The 14,031-nt window shown below is 38.6% G+C and overlaps 1 long non-coding RNA gene across 1 annotated transcript; it reads right to left on the bottom strand.

Moving 5' to 3' along the window:
* Window positions 1-11,678: 11,678 nt before the first annotated feature.
* LOC121422802 lies at window positions 11,679-12,796 on the bottom strand. The gene is made up of 2 exons (XR_005971190.1): window positions 12,766-12,796; window positions 11,679-12,647 (listed from the first exon to the last, which is right to left on the bottom strand). It is a non-coding gene; the product is annotated as an uncharacterized LOC121422802 (long non-coding RNA).
* Window positions 12,797-14,031: the final 1,235 nt, after the last annotated feature.

Raw genomic sequence — 14,031 nt, 5'->3', positions numbered from 1 at the left:
GATATCAGAAATAAATTACTACAAAGTGCCAGTCCATTTATATCATGGCCCCACAGAGACGCGTACGCAAGGGTTTTTTGTTTTTTTTTGCTTGTCTCCCCAGAGGTCGGTCTGGTCAAGGAATTATCGGGCAAGCGCCTGATAACTCCTTGGTCTGGTTACGGACAGTAATAATGAACAGAATCTCATGTTTCCGACGAAAAACACAGAGCTTCGCTCGCTCCATTTTATTATATCTTTTATTTCCGCATGTCGCCGACATGATCATGGTATCGCCATTAACAAGGCCATACATGATTATCATGATGTATACTTATGAATACAAGTGAACCAAGACAAAGAAATACGTTTTCTTACAAAATATGTTGTACCAATATGAAAACCAAAATGACGGAAAACGCTAAAATGTCGGTTAGCTCGCTCCGCTTGCTCTTAATAATTTATGAAATTCCATAAGTATCTAGTCTCCTGTTCAAGGCCGTATTATGAGTGTTACGAATAGGACATGTAGCATCGACTAATACTTGATTTACTAACAAACTATTGACAAGAAATGTATGTTTTGACGGGAAAACGCGAAAATTTCGGCTCGCTCACTACGCTCGCGCGTAATCATTTATGAAATTTCTTAAGTTTCTAGTCTCTTGATCAAGGCCATATCATGAGACTTACGAGCAGAAGGACATGTATCATCAACTAATATGTAATCATTACCAACAAGCTATTGAGAAGAATTGTATGTTTTGACGGAAAAACGCAAACATTTCGGCTCGCTCCGCTCGCTCGTAATTAATTATTCATGACATTTCTCAAGTTTCTAGTGTTCTGATCAAGGCCATATCATGAGTGCTACGATCCGAAGGACATGTAGCATCGACTATGATACCAACAAACTATTGACAAAAAGGTTATGTTTTCAACGCAAAACGAGAACATTTCTGCTCGCTCGCGGGTCATGACCGCACTGTTACATACCCCATCCCAACTTAAATGTTATTGTCTTATTTGCAGCGCTGAAAAAAAAAAAAAAAAAATCATCACCCCCCGCTCATCACTTTTTAGAGACTGGGCGGGAGATTTAAAAAAAAAAATCAGCTCGAAAACCCCCCCCTTTCAAAAATCCTGCGTACGCGCCTGGTCCCACATATCGTTTTCTACAGTAGCTACACCAGGAAAAGCACACGGCAATGGAATGAATATAATGTCATGCAAGCCTGAATTATTTCAATAATACTATGTTGTTCTATGGCATCACTTCCAACAATTTCCTATTGATAAAGCATTTCTATACCTTATCTCAAACTTAGCTTTGACACTCTTTTGTTTATTGATGTCGGTCTGAATAAAGTCTCCTACCCATGATATTGTTATAAGGATAGAGGTTTCTGCAGATCTGAGTGTACATGTAATCCATCCCTTTTTGCTATACCATATATGGTTAACTCTGGGAACAACGATTTTGCTGATGGAATGGAAAGCATGTGCTTTGTATTTTCAACTTTTGATTCAAGCTTTTGCTCGGCTAACAGATCCATTTTCCAGGAAAAAAATTGCATTCTTGATCAAAATACACCTAAAAAGGCTCCATTTTTTAAGTGGTATTACTCTAAAATAGAATGAAGTTAGCAAGATAGATATTTTGGGGCACCTAACAAAATGTACAAATTAGTCTAAGCAACAAAGGATTTGGTGTATTATATTCATTTCTGATGATTGTAACTTCTTAATAATTACAGTTGTACAGTCATGTAGTTCATATTTGGACTGAATGACAGATGACAATTGTTGGTCATTGTTCCAATGTGAAGTTGATGAATAAGGCTTTATTTAATATTTGTTTGCTTGTCTTGGGTTAAGTCGGCATATGCAGGTTTGCTGTACTCCACCAAATTTGTTGAAAAATGTGATGTCACGAAGCAAGCTGGTAGGCTTTTGGGTGATTTTGGTTTTGAAGGAATCAAATATCAAATCAAATATTTGCATTACAATTCATTTGAAACCATTTAGCCTTAAAATGGATATTTCATTTTAGCTAGGTTTGAGATTTACAAGTGATAAAAGCATCTGTAACAAAACACTACTAAACATGCTCCTTATGTTTTTAATGTGTCGTTCAACAGCATTTGATGACCCAAAACGGAGGAGCATTTCACGAAACAACTGTTCAGTCATTTTCATTTGCTATTCGTTACAAGCTACTGAAATCCTTGCATCTCATTGGCTCAGAGCAAGTTTGTCGGTAAGAATCACAGACAAACACTACCCAAATAACATGATAATCTATATGTGCATGATTACAACGGATGTGTTTGAACAGCTAACAACAAAAAAGCCCAAGATAGAAATCCATAGAAAAACTGGTGTCTTAACATCCATCAAACTGTCTCCCAAACTAATCCCCCCTCCCACAAGGATGTAGACAGATCAATGTGATTCAACTAAAATGAAACTAGCTGCTCACAGACAACAGTCTCATCCCGGTCAACCCCAGAGACAAAAAATAAATATAAATTATGTCAAATTAGTCTTGAAAAACGAAATATGGAAATAATGTTGTCTGAGAGCTGTCAAAGCATGTCCTATGTGTGAAGTGGAGTAAAAAAAAATCTCATTCAGAAGCAAGAGATCACTGATGAAAACTCCTACTTATCTTGATAAGTTGGTTCCTTACAAGACATTAAAGAGAAATTACAGTAGTTGCAGTAAACACTGATTTCATGAGAAAGTCTGTAAAACAAGGCTTAATTGTCAGTATATCATCGAGAATCTAGATCTGGTACAGTTACATTAACTAAACTTTGTGAAATCTTGAAATCTACGCTGAAAAATGTTCACACCGAAGATCACCAACACAGATAAGTGCACGTGGGACAATGTATAATTATTGCTTAGAGCGTCGGGCCCGACGCTCTACCCGAATCCTGTGCTTATTTGCTGATTTCTCAGCAATTACACAATTTCTTCCAGAATCCTTTTGCACATGCGTTTTATTTACACAAACAGACACTTTAGTGGTCATTTCATTGGATTCTGTACGAACTCATTTTGATATCGTTAGCAAAACTAGCATTTACCTTTAAAAACACAACCCTTGGTCGGCAATCCTACTCTGTAATTGTTCTTAGAGTAGGATTGCTGACCAAGGGTTGTGTTTTTGATACTCAATATTTGATCAAAAACACAACACTTGGTCGGCAATCCTACTCTAGAACAAATTATACTATGCATATTAATGTTCAGGATAATTTTTTAAACTCCTAAAATAAAGTTTCAAGGTCAGAGTCAGAACCAAAGTTAGCTTCACATTGCAGCCTACTGACTGCACGACTGCCTCAACGTCTGTATAATGAAGAATTACATTTGCTTTGATCTGGAGGATAGCCATAAGCATAGCTAGGAATTTTGATTTAGGCACCTTTTAGGTTTAATACCAAAACTTTGTTTTAAATTGCAGTAAGACACAACACATCCTTTATTCAAGGTGTCCCAAAGATCAAAATGATGTACATGATATTGGACAGGTGGACATCCCATGTGTCCCATCATAACGACAGTGTTCTATTAAACATATTGTCACTGATTTCCAACAACAAATTTGCTCTCACCCAATCAGATGCAGGGATTTTAGTAGCTTATAACAATTACCATGAATCAAGGTGCACAATGGCCTTATAAGACCAGGTTGAAGTCGATGGATGAAGAACCCTCATCACTGATATACAAGTCGGCGTAACTTCAAAGGCAAGGTATCCAGTCATTGTGAGGCAGGGATCGAGGAACCTTGAGGTGTGATACAGCATGCATCTGTTCAATACTACATTAACTAGTTGAATTCATAGTTCTGTTGTTCCCATTAAGTTTATACAACAGATTAATATACCTCGGGTATGTGTAAAATACTGTAGAACATCTCCTTAAACCGTTGGGTCCCATGCCCATATCCAATCTATCATTCAGTATAGAGATGAACAATTCTCGTTTTCTTTTGTTATCATGTCTCTCTTTTCCTCTCATTTCGTTCTATATCTTAACTGTATTCCATATCCATGCATGCACTCTTTATTTCTCTCTTAACATTTCTTGTTGTTCTTTATTTCATCTTTTCTCTCAATATCTTTCTCTCTCTCTCTTTCTCACACACAAAGACTTCCGTCACGGCATTATCCACTTTTATCTCGCTCCTTTAATATCTTCATTCACTCTCTTTTGCTTTCCCTCTATCACTCTTTCATTTACTGACTGACCTGTCAAGTATAATGCATTCCTCTTTCATATTTCAAACATTTAGTGAAACATCATACATTAAAAGGAAACATTCATAAATTTCATTAGAAAATTGTAATACCTCTCGATGACACATCCTGACTGTTCATCTTGGAAAGATATGAAGTTAGTGACCAGTTCCTATTCATGTTACCAAATATGTAATGATCCATACAGATTTAAAGTGAAATAATAACTGAAGTTCCTTTCACATTACGATGCCCTAAAAATATCTGTTGTCATGTTCAATCATGACCAGACAACAATTCCCCAACTTCTGCATTATATGCATATATAATTGTTTCATCCCGATTTTATTATTGTGTCATTGAAATTTTACGTCACTAGTCATGTTGAATGATGCCTGGGGAAATCAAGAGATATTGTGTTACCTTATTTTCAATTATTATTGCTAAATTCATTTAAGATTTAATTGGTCTGCGATTTTTTTTGTCACCTCGCAACATAGAAAGTAGCTTGTTTCTGCAACTATTTTAGGGTGCCCCATATCTCATTAGGATTGTACACAAAAATATTGTTGGCTTTGTCGTTAGACTTGTTGTGCGAGGTCTAAACAAAACAAGATAGGTGAAAGTTGTTGCAGTAAACACTGATTTCATGAGTCTGTAAATCCAAGGTTAATTATGAGTGTAATATTGTTGATCAAGATCTGGTACAATAACTAACACCAAACTTTGTAAAATCATGAAATCTAAGCTGAATATTATCAGATCACCAACACAGATAATCGCAAGTGGGACGGTGTAAAATATGACCGAGTATTTGACTGAAATTTCATGTTTTATTTGGGGTAATTTCTCAGCAATTATGCAACATCTTCCAAAATACTTTGGTACAACTTTTCATTCATACATGATACATACAGTCACTCTGGAGGTCATTTTATAGAATTCTGTACAAACTCGTTTTGAAATGGTTACCACAACTGGCATTTATCTTCTAGAGTGAATATAACTCATATTAACATTTAGATGATTACAGATTTATGGGTACAAATTCAAGGGTACGAGTCAAATTCTACAACCTTCAAAAGGATATGTAAATCAAGTCAGCGAGGATAATAATCGATGATATATACGGTACAACTTCTCGCCTCGCGAAAATGTCAAGCTTGTTCAAGAAGAGCCGATGTAGGTTCATCAATTGCAGCACTTGACTGGAGATAACAAGAAGCATGTAGAACTGACCTTTTACTTCAAAGATTTACTGGGTTGTCTTTGGTGATTTTGATGATTTATCAGAAGAAGCGATATAAGGTAGTAATTTTTCAAGGCATTGTAATTTGTCCAAAGGATTGTAAGAAGATATTTCACTTTACATTCCAATTAACCATGAGGATGAAGCTGTGCTAATTATGGAAACTTGTATTAAGCTTTATAAAAGGTTGATTGGGGATGATTATTAAAGGAATATAGCAAGCCTGTCCATAAAGGAACATACATAGAAATACAATGATTGGGAAGGGAATAGCACAGACTTGATTATTTTCATCTGTTCACTACTGAATTCTCCAGTATAACTTGATACACATTTTTTTTCAAAGACACACCTAGCTATTCTCTTTGACAAAAAGCATTAAGTGAAAAATATAATTTTGTGTGGAAAGAACAAAAAGTTTCTTATTTTACACAGATAGCAAAGGCACAATCATGATTAACCAACTACATCTGGATTAACATCATCAAAACAGAATTTGGCTAGGGGAAAAAAATGTTAAATGTTAACATATTCAATTTTGGTTGAAACATTACCCACATTTTTTTTATCAAAATAAGGCACTACTCTGTGCAACTCTCTTCATGTTTATCTCCCACACAAAAGAAATATCATCTTTCCCCCTCATATTCATAATTTTTTTTAACAGAATACATTTTCATTTCAGCTCTTCATCCTTTCTGACAGCATATCTTCCAGTCTTTAAGACAACCACCTGATATGTGTAATAAAAATGGTACGATTGCTTAATCTCAATACACAATTACTGTGGGAGACAAATTCAAGCAGATATTCAATACCAAACATTATGAAACAATCATGAAACACAAATCCCGGCTAATTGAAAATTTCTCAACGACATTTCAAGTTTTGCTGCATGGGAGGCTTTCATATATGCGCAGACACTGAAAATTTATTCATGAGAAAGAGAATCTAGAATTGATGAGCCTGGGGGAATGAAAAGAAACTTCTTGTTCATTCTTGGCATTTAGCATGGCGTACCTCTATTGGGTGATACAGATAGAGTGACCATATATGCAGATATGTAGGTAAAGACTGAAGTTTTGTAAGGTTCAGTAAAGTCTAACAACTGTTGTATCCCTTTTGAACTATAAATCTGAATTATGAAACTTTAAAAGCTTAGTATTTTATAAATGATTTAGTATTCTTTATCAAAAGGTCTTCTGCAGAAACTGTATGGTGTCCTAAGACTTCTGTTGTACCATACCATGCTTGAGAAATTGATGTCTAAACTTTATCTAATAATATTCAGGTATGTCCAAATCCAAATCCACATTTTATTGTTTAAAAAATAGACATCAGAAATGAAATGCTCCCGATTTTTTTTTGTTGCTCAATTGATCATGGGCTCGGCGGCCGCTGTGCAGCCCCAGATCAACAAGGCTCTATCAATTTAAGCGTTGAACGCGAAACAGGGTAGCAGCAACTCCCATCTTTTAACGTCTTTTGATCTGACGCAGTCGGGATTGAACCCCCGACCTCCCGGTTGTGAGATCTGTATAAAGACTGATTACTTGTGCCTATATTACACCCTAGAAGGACAGTGAACACCCCCCCCCCTGTTTTGAATGTTAGTACCTGACGACATGCTTCCTTGACACATGAGGAGGACCATGAGCCAGATTCTAAGCTTACAAGTATGTCTTAGCTGACAGGTTAATTCCTCTCCCAAGCCTCATATAAAATGAATGTCCTGAATGATCGGTTGCGAAGTAGAACAAACAGGTCCAAAGAGGACAGACAAACAGGACTGTCTATAACAGGCCACATTATCATATTAAATAGCCTGGAAGGGTAGACAGGGTCGGGATGGAGTCTCGTGATAGATGAGACTAGCAGGTTGCTTTCGGGACTGCAAACATATAAGGTATGGGTTTCAAATCCTCCAGCTACATTATGCCCCTTGCAAAGACAAGAGCGGGGGCCCGTTTTACGAAGAATTGAGAGTGATCCCATCAATCGCAACTATGGAAAGCCAGCAAAGTCAACATATAAAATGCATAAAAAAATTACAGATATGAATGTATATTGTATACCCATAACTTAATTGATTTCTTGACCACTTGGTGTGTTCTCCTTTGTTTACAAAGGACATTTTGGAAATTTTTCTGTAGAAAAATTATGACACTGATGGATTTCCATATAGTCACTATTGATTGGATCAATTGTAACACTTTGTAAGACGGGGCCCAGGTTGACTACCTAAGCAGAATAGAATTGTTTTAAAGGCACTGCGTCCATGAACCATATTGTCGGTGGTGATCCAAACCGTTGTATGATACGACGGCGCAAACCCATTTCAGAGAAAATCGACTCTCTCTCTCTTTCTATCTGCTATGGGATTAGCAGATTTTATCAACAATTTGCATGGTGAATATCCCCACAAAAGTAAAAAACTACAATTAATTGCTGCCTAGAAATTTGGTTATGAATAGAATAGAACTTGCACTTTCATTTTCTGCAATCTTTTTTACCAAATCAACTGATACGACGGTTCGCATGAACACCAATGATCTAGACAAAACTACATGCTTACGACTTGGCAAATGCAGAGAAGCTGCCAGCAAGAAGACTGTTTATTATAGCCCAGTTTAAATCTAGACCTGTATGCTACTGTCAAAATGATGAAGTACCTTTAAAGAGAAAAGATCTTGGTAGCTATGGCACCAACCTTGGGTTCAGGATCAAACATGCACCTTCATGGTATCAAAACAAGAATTGCATGCATTTCACACATGTATAACAGCCACACATGACCCCATGAATATAACTTGCCTATTCAGTTCATTACTCAGGGCCTTCCTGAGATACTTTACGACAGGTCACATTCATTGAACTTGGCATCTTGGTCATAATAGGCGGTGCTGCACCATCCCGAGTTTGCTCAATCTTGAGATTTTAGCCCAATCGGCCCTCTTCACGATTAATCTCGAGATTCAAGAAACCTCGTCTCCACCATCGCAAGAAGAGCGATTCCTGCTCGAGCGAGGCATCGATGCATAATGGTCTGACGCCGTGAATAAATAATCCTGAGTGCATGTGCACCTACGAATTAGCGCGATAATTCGTAAAATAGAGCGCTATTTTGCAAATAATCCCAAGTTGACTTGGGATTGCAATCTCGAGATTAATCCTATGAACTAGCACGATAATTGCGTCTCCATTGTAAATAACCTTAAGATTGATCAGAATGCTCAGTAGTGAGCATATTATTTACTAACAAGCTATACTTACCTATACCATCTCATCAAATTGCTATTCGTTACCCTGACTCGAATAGCCACCGGTAAAAAACTCCCCGAAAGAGGCTAACTGCAATCAGATAGCCTGGGAAACCCGTCACGGGACGAGACCCATAAAACCCCCTCGCCACATATAAGCCTCCTCTTTCGTTGCCAAGGAGGGGCGAGGTCTGCTGGGGAGGACGGGAGGGGAGCTATAGGTAAGTATAGCTTGTTAGTAAATAATATGCTCACTACTGAGCATTCTGATTTACTACACTGCGCTATACTTACCTATACCATCTCATCAAATTGCTAGAATAGCACGGAAAAACTGGAGGAGGGGCAGAAACGAGACCCTTTCCAGACAAGTAGGCAAAACAATGATAAAGAAACTGATTTACTATAAAATTGAGTAGTCTCCCAACTGGAGAAGCTACTCTTGTAATAAAGGGATAAGAATCATCAACCACGTTAATGAAATATATCAACTGGAAATAGCCTTGGAAAAATTAGGACAAGACAAGAACCGCCAAGGCAAAACCTGTGTCTTGGCTATTACATCAAATAAGTAATAAGATACAAGATATTGAATAGGTCCAATAGGATGCCTGGAGGATCTCCTCCAAAGAGGTACCCTGAAAAGTGCCCAAGATGCTGCTATGCCCCGTGAATCGTGGGCTCTAAAGGATCCTGATAAAATGGCATTTTCTCCATCTGACCTGATCCCCTGCACTAACCTTCGAGAAATTGTAATTGGATTAACAGGGCTGTGAGGTTCTATTGAACTAATGAACAGTTGGTGGGAAGTGCGAATGTACTTTAATCAATGTACCACTTTAAGGCACGTACGGGACAACATAACAAAGGCCATATCGGCCAATCAATCAATCAATAACCTATCTTCGGAAACTGACGAGAGACTGTAAAATCACATTGTTCACCCCAGGACTTGAACCTGGGACTCCAAGGACGCTAGTCAAGTGCGTTATCCATTCAGCCATGATATCCCCCTTGGAAGAACATCACAGGATTTAGGGGTTTCTATTTCTTAGCTAGGAAATCAGGTCTAGGGATCAAGCGGACTCTGTCCTTCTCCCAACGAATATGACCCGGTCTCACCGTGGTGTATGAAGCAAACTACGTCTTAGACTTGAAGCTATAGTCAACAAGAAGGCTGTCTTAATGGAAAGATCAAGAAGGGAGCAATTATGGGTTTAAAGGGGAATTTGGCTAGGGCACCGAAGGACTCTTGGCAGGTTCCAATTGGGGAAGAGTCTTCGGCTGGGAGGAATCTGTTAAGAAGGATCTTGTTAGTCTGGTAAGGACAGCTGAATTGAGGTAGTTTCCCTATTATAGAAGCCTGAATGAATGGCTGCTATGGTTGACCAGTAACCCCTTATAAAAGAGACTGATAAACCTTCATCAAATAATAAAGGAAATAAATCTGCTATCTGACGAGGCAGAAATTGGATCAATTTGTAAACTGCCACACCATCTGAAGTATCTCTGGAGTCTAGAATCATGAGTGTTCTAATTATGATGTATATTCATGCATTCATTGTTTTCTTAAAATTTCAATGAGCTTCTCTTGTTTACAAATGACATTATGCAAATTTCCTGTAGAAAAAAATTTACGACACTGATGGATTTCAATATAGTTACGATGAATTGGACGATTGATTGGATCAATCGTAACTCTTTGTAAGACAGGGCCCTGGTTTGAGAACAAACCTGTCATATCATAAGATATAACCTTTCTGGTGGAATCCCTAACAAATCTAGAATTGTCTTTCCTATCCTTTTCAAATAGTTATTTTGGATGGAGACCTCTTTACACAGCACTTGCTCAACCCTTTTGATAGTCGTTGGATTGCTGCAAGGTCCATAGGGACTAATTGATATCATACGAGGGCTTCATGATCAAACCAATGACATTTGCATATTAATGAATATCATACAGATGATGTGGAGCGTTGTGGCCCTGTGGATTAGTCTTCCAACTTTTTTTTTTTTTTTTTTTATCCACATTGCGCAGCACTCAATCCAAGAGAGATGAATGGGTACCTGGCAGGACTTTATTCCTCGAAAACCCAGGGTAATAATATCCAGGTCATTGGACATAATGTGATATGTGCTAAACAAGAACTGATTTATTATCATTAACCAATTCCTGATGAAAGTTGCAGGCAAAATATATGAGATACCATATTGGCCTTCAATTTGATGTAGGCAAAAAATTGACCACCCCTTGTACACTTTCAGAACCAGTTAGTTGGATCAGTTGGTAGAATGTACTTCTCACAAACAGGTGTGGGGGGTATTTGCTACCACCCTGTTCGGCGTTCAACATTTAGAGTACAGAGCCTCATCGGTCTGGAGCTGCACAGTGGCTGCCGGGCTCACAATAAATTGGGTAAAGAGAATTATGGAATATTTCTAAACTCAGATTTCTATTACGAACATTAAAATATTATCTTAATCACAATCCCTGATTGAAAACTCTGGGATTGTATGGGAATCTTAATCATTGGAACACACAGTAGATTTATGTTATAAATATTTCCAAGGAGAAGCTGATATCATTGTGGCAAGTGTGGTAGAAACTGGTGGACAATAGCAGCAATTCTTAAGGGTTCACTACCCTCAGGCCTTGGTTTGAGATCTCAAGACTGTCTGAGCATCCAAAGACCACTCCATAAACCACATCTACAAGTTACTTCTGTCATTGCTTTGTAAGCCCAAAATAGTGTTAGATATACACCTCAGATGCCACAAAATTATCAAGAATATTACTAGGTCTACATTCTATACAAGTGAACGCAACTTTGTAAGTAACCCAAGTTTGGCAAGTTTACCATTATGCCTGTATGATTTGCCTGGTATGATTTTGACAACCTCATCCATCACCACTATTTCCTCCTTTCTACGTTCTTCTGATATGAAAGGGTAGTTTTTTTTTTTTTTTTTTTTTTTTGGCACATGAACACCTCAATATTACACATTGCTGAGGACTTGGAACAGATTTCAAATAATGAAAAGTGTCCATAAACAAGTCCTTACCTTCGCAAGGAAGCTTATTGAGAATGAGAAGTCCAGCTCAGTAGGCGAGTAGCTGCCCCTTTCTCAATCATCTTGAGAGCATCTAGTCTTTAACCCTCCTTGCCCTTGTGCATAGCAGTGTTAATTGCTGCTTGCTCATACTGGAGATCAGCGATTTTGTGACTCTAGCAATAAGTTCTTGTCATTGGTAGAGACTCAGTCCAAGCCGCTCAGCTTCACTACGAGCGGATATCAGATACCCCTAGTAGTACATCGCGAAAACCATACCGCTCCGGGCGGCCACGTCCAGCGCTGCAACTGTAAGCTGATAGTCGGCTGAGTGGTAACCAGTGCCGCGGCGAGGGTTACGGCCCGATCTAGTCTTCCTCGCTCCCGCATCCCCGACACGGAAAGCAACGTCCGGGGCCGAAGGGATGCACAAAAAATCCTCAAAGTCTTGAGCGGCAAACCGATAAAGTTCGAGACTTCTTTACTGATGGGTATAGGCCGAGAGTGTTGCTTATCTGGGAGCGGACGTCCCGAAAGCAGAATCTATATACGGAACGTCCATCTTGATCGCAGACGGACGAGTTCAGGCGGAAGATTGACTTCTCTCTCGCTCATTATTCGCTACGTATACGCTACTGGTATACTGTTTTCGGCCCGAAGATGAGGGCAGTATTTAAAAGGCATGTTCCCACTAGTCGGAGTATCACGTTTGAGTAAGCCAGAACTCTCTCGTACCCCTAATGGTGAATCTCTTCGATCGAATCCCATTTGCTGGGCAGCTTTCAGGGAATGCAAGGAGCTGCTACACTGTTAGAAAATTTATCCTTAAAATAAAAGAAGTTCCTGCAGCAGAGTCTCGAGAACACCTGTAATCTTAGCGAATTGCGTAACCTTACAGGAAATTGGTATTTGGTGTATGGAGACTTACATATTTCCTTGAATAAAACACCCTTTTTCCCCTTTTTAAACAGACCTGTTCTGTTGAATTGCAGAAAAGTTCCTGTTTAATGAATTTACAGAATGATTCTGTTATTGCTTTCTGCATAATCTTCTGTTTATTTTCTGTAAAATCACGTTTTTTTTTTTTTTTTTTTGTGTATAAGGATTTGATGGGGGGGAAATCGCCCCCAATCTCTTCTAATGAATTGGGTCGGTGGTAATCGAATTCCGAATCAGATTCTCCCACGATGGAAAACTCCTATTATCTACGGCTAGTACGAGGCGAGTTATCATTAGCCCCAACTCCGCGATCTGTATGAGGCGATCTAGGCCTCTCTCTCTACGTCTAGAGCATTGAATTATGGTCTAGAATGAGTCGAGTTTTCATTAGCTCATTGTCTCGGGCGGCTAGGGGTCGGGATGGGTCGATTGCAGCACCCGATGGGGGAGGATCGCCTGCAAGGCTTCCAAGATCCAACTACAATTGTTAATAATTTCTCTTAATTATTATTTTAAACCGCATGTACGTAGAATAGATCTTAATTCCACAGCACTGAATGAACTCCTGCACAATTCTACAAGTACGATGATACACCAACCTGGTGGACTGTAATGATAACTGATGATGACCCGTCTCGGCGGGGTCTGGCAATGAATGGACTGACCGGTCACAATCCCGGGCCAGTCGAAGCTTCTTATAAAATCGTCCCTGTTTTCACGAAGTGACGGATGTGCGCGCAACTTTTTAAAAGCCAGTTTTGAGTAAATCGCTTGCAAAGGTTTAGACCTCAATCTCAACCTCTTTAATGTATGCAGGGTGAATAAATATCATATTTTCGTAGAGAGCATATTCTAGACAATCTTCGATTCCAATCAATTGCATTTTCCTTTAGTATTTACGAAGATAGTGAGCTATAAACAGAACCATATTTTCGTGAAAAAAAAATATTACGGGACACGCTTAGATTTATTTTCACGAAGTGACGGATAGTGCTCCGCGCGCATAACCGTCACTTCGTGAAAGCCCGAAATTCAAGGACGCGCTTCAATTTTGTTTTTACGAAGTGACGGGAAGAGGTTCCGCCTTAGTCCCACGTATAGCCTAGTGGATGCAATTCCATACTTATGTTTTAGATATACACAAACTCTTTATTTCCTATTGCAAACAAAATTAATCCTAAATGTGAGATTAATAGGGCCTGCAGCTTCCGCTAATAAGTACAAAAAATTACTTCTAATACTGTTTTCTCTTTTTTTCACGTAATAAAAGGGAAGCCCAATAGACACACGTTTTAAATTC

Source organism: Lytechinus variegatus, chromosome 10, assembly GCF_018143015.1.
Source record: "Lytechinus variegatus isolate NC3 chromosome 10, Lvar_3.0, whole genome shotgun sequence".
NCBI lineage: Eukaryota > Metazoa > Echinodermata > Echinoidea > Temnopleuroida > Toxopneustidae > Lytechinus > Lytechinus variegatus.
The sequence above is the reverse complement of the archived record's forward strand: the minus strand, read 5'-3'. Positions and strand labels throughout refer to the sequence as shown.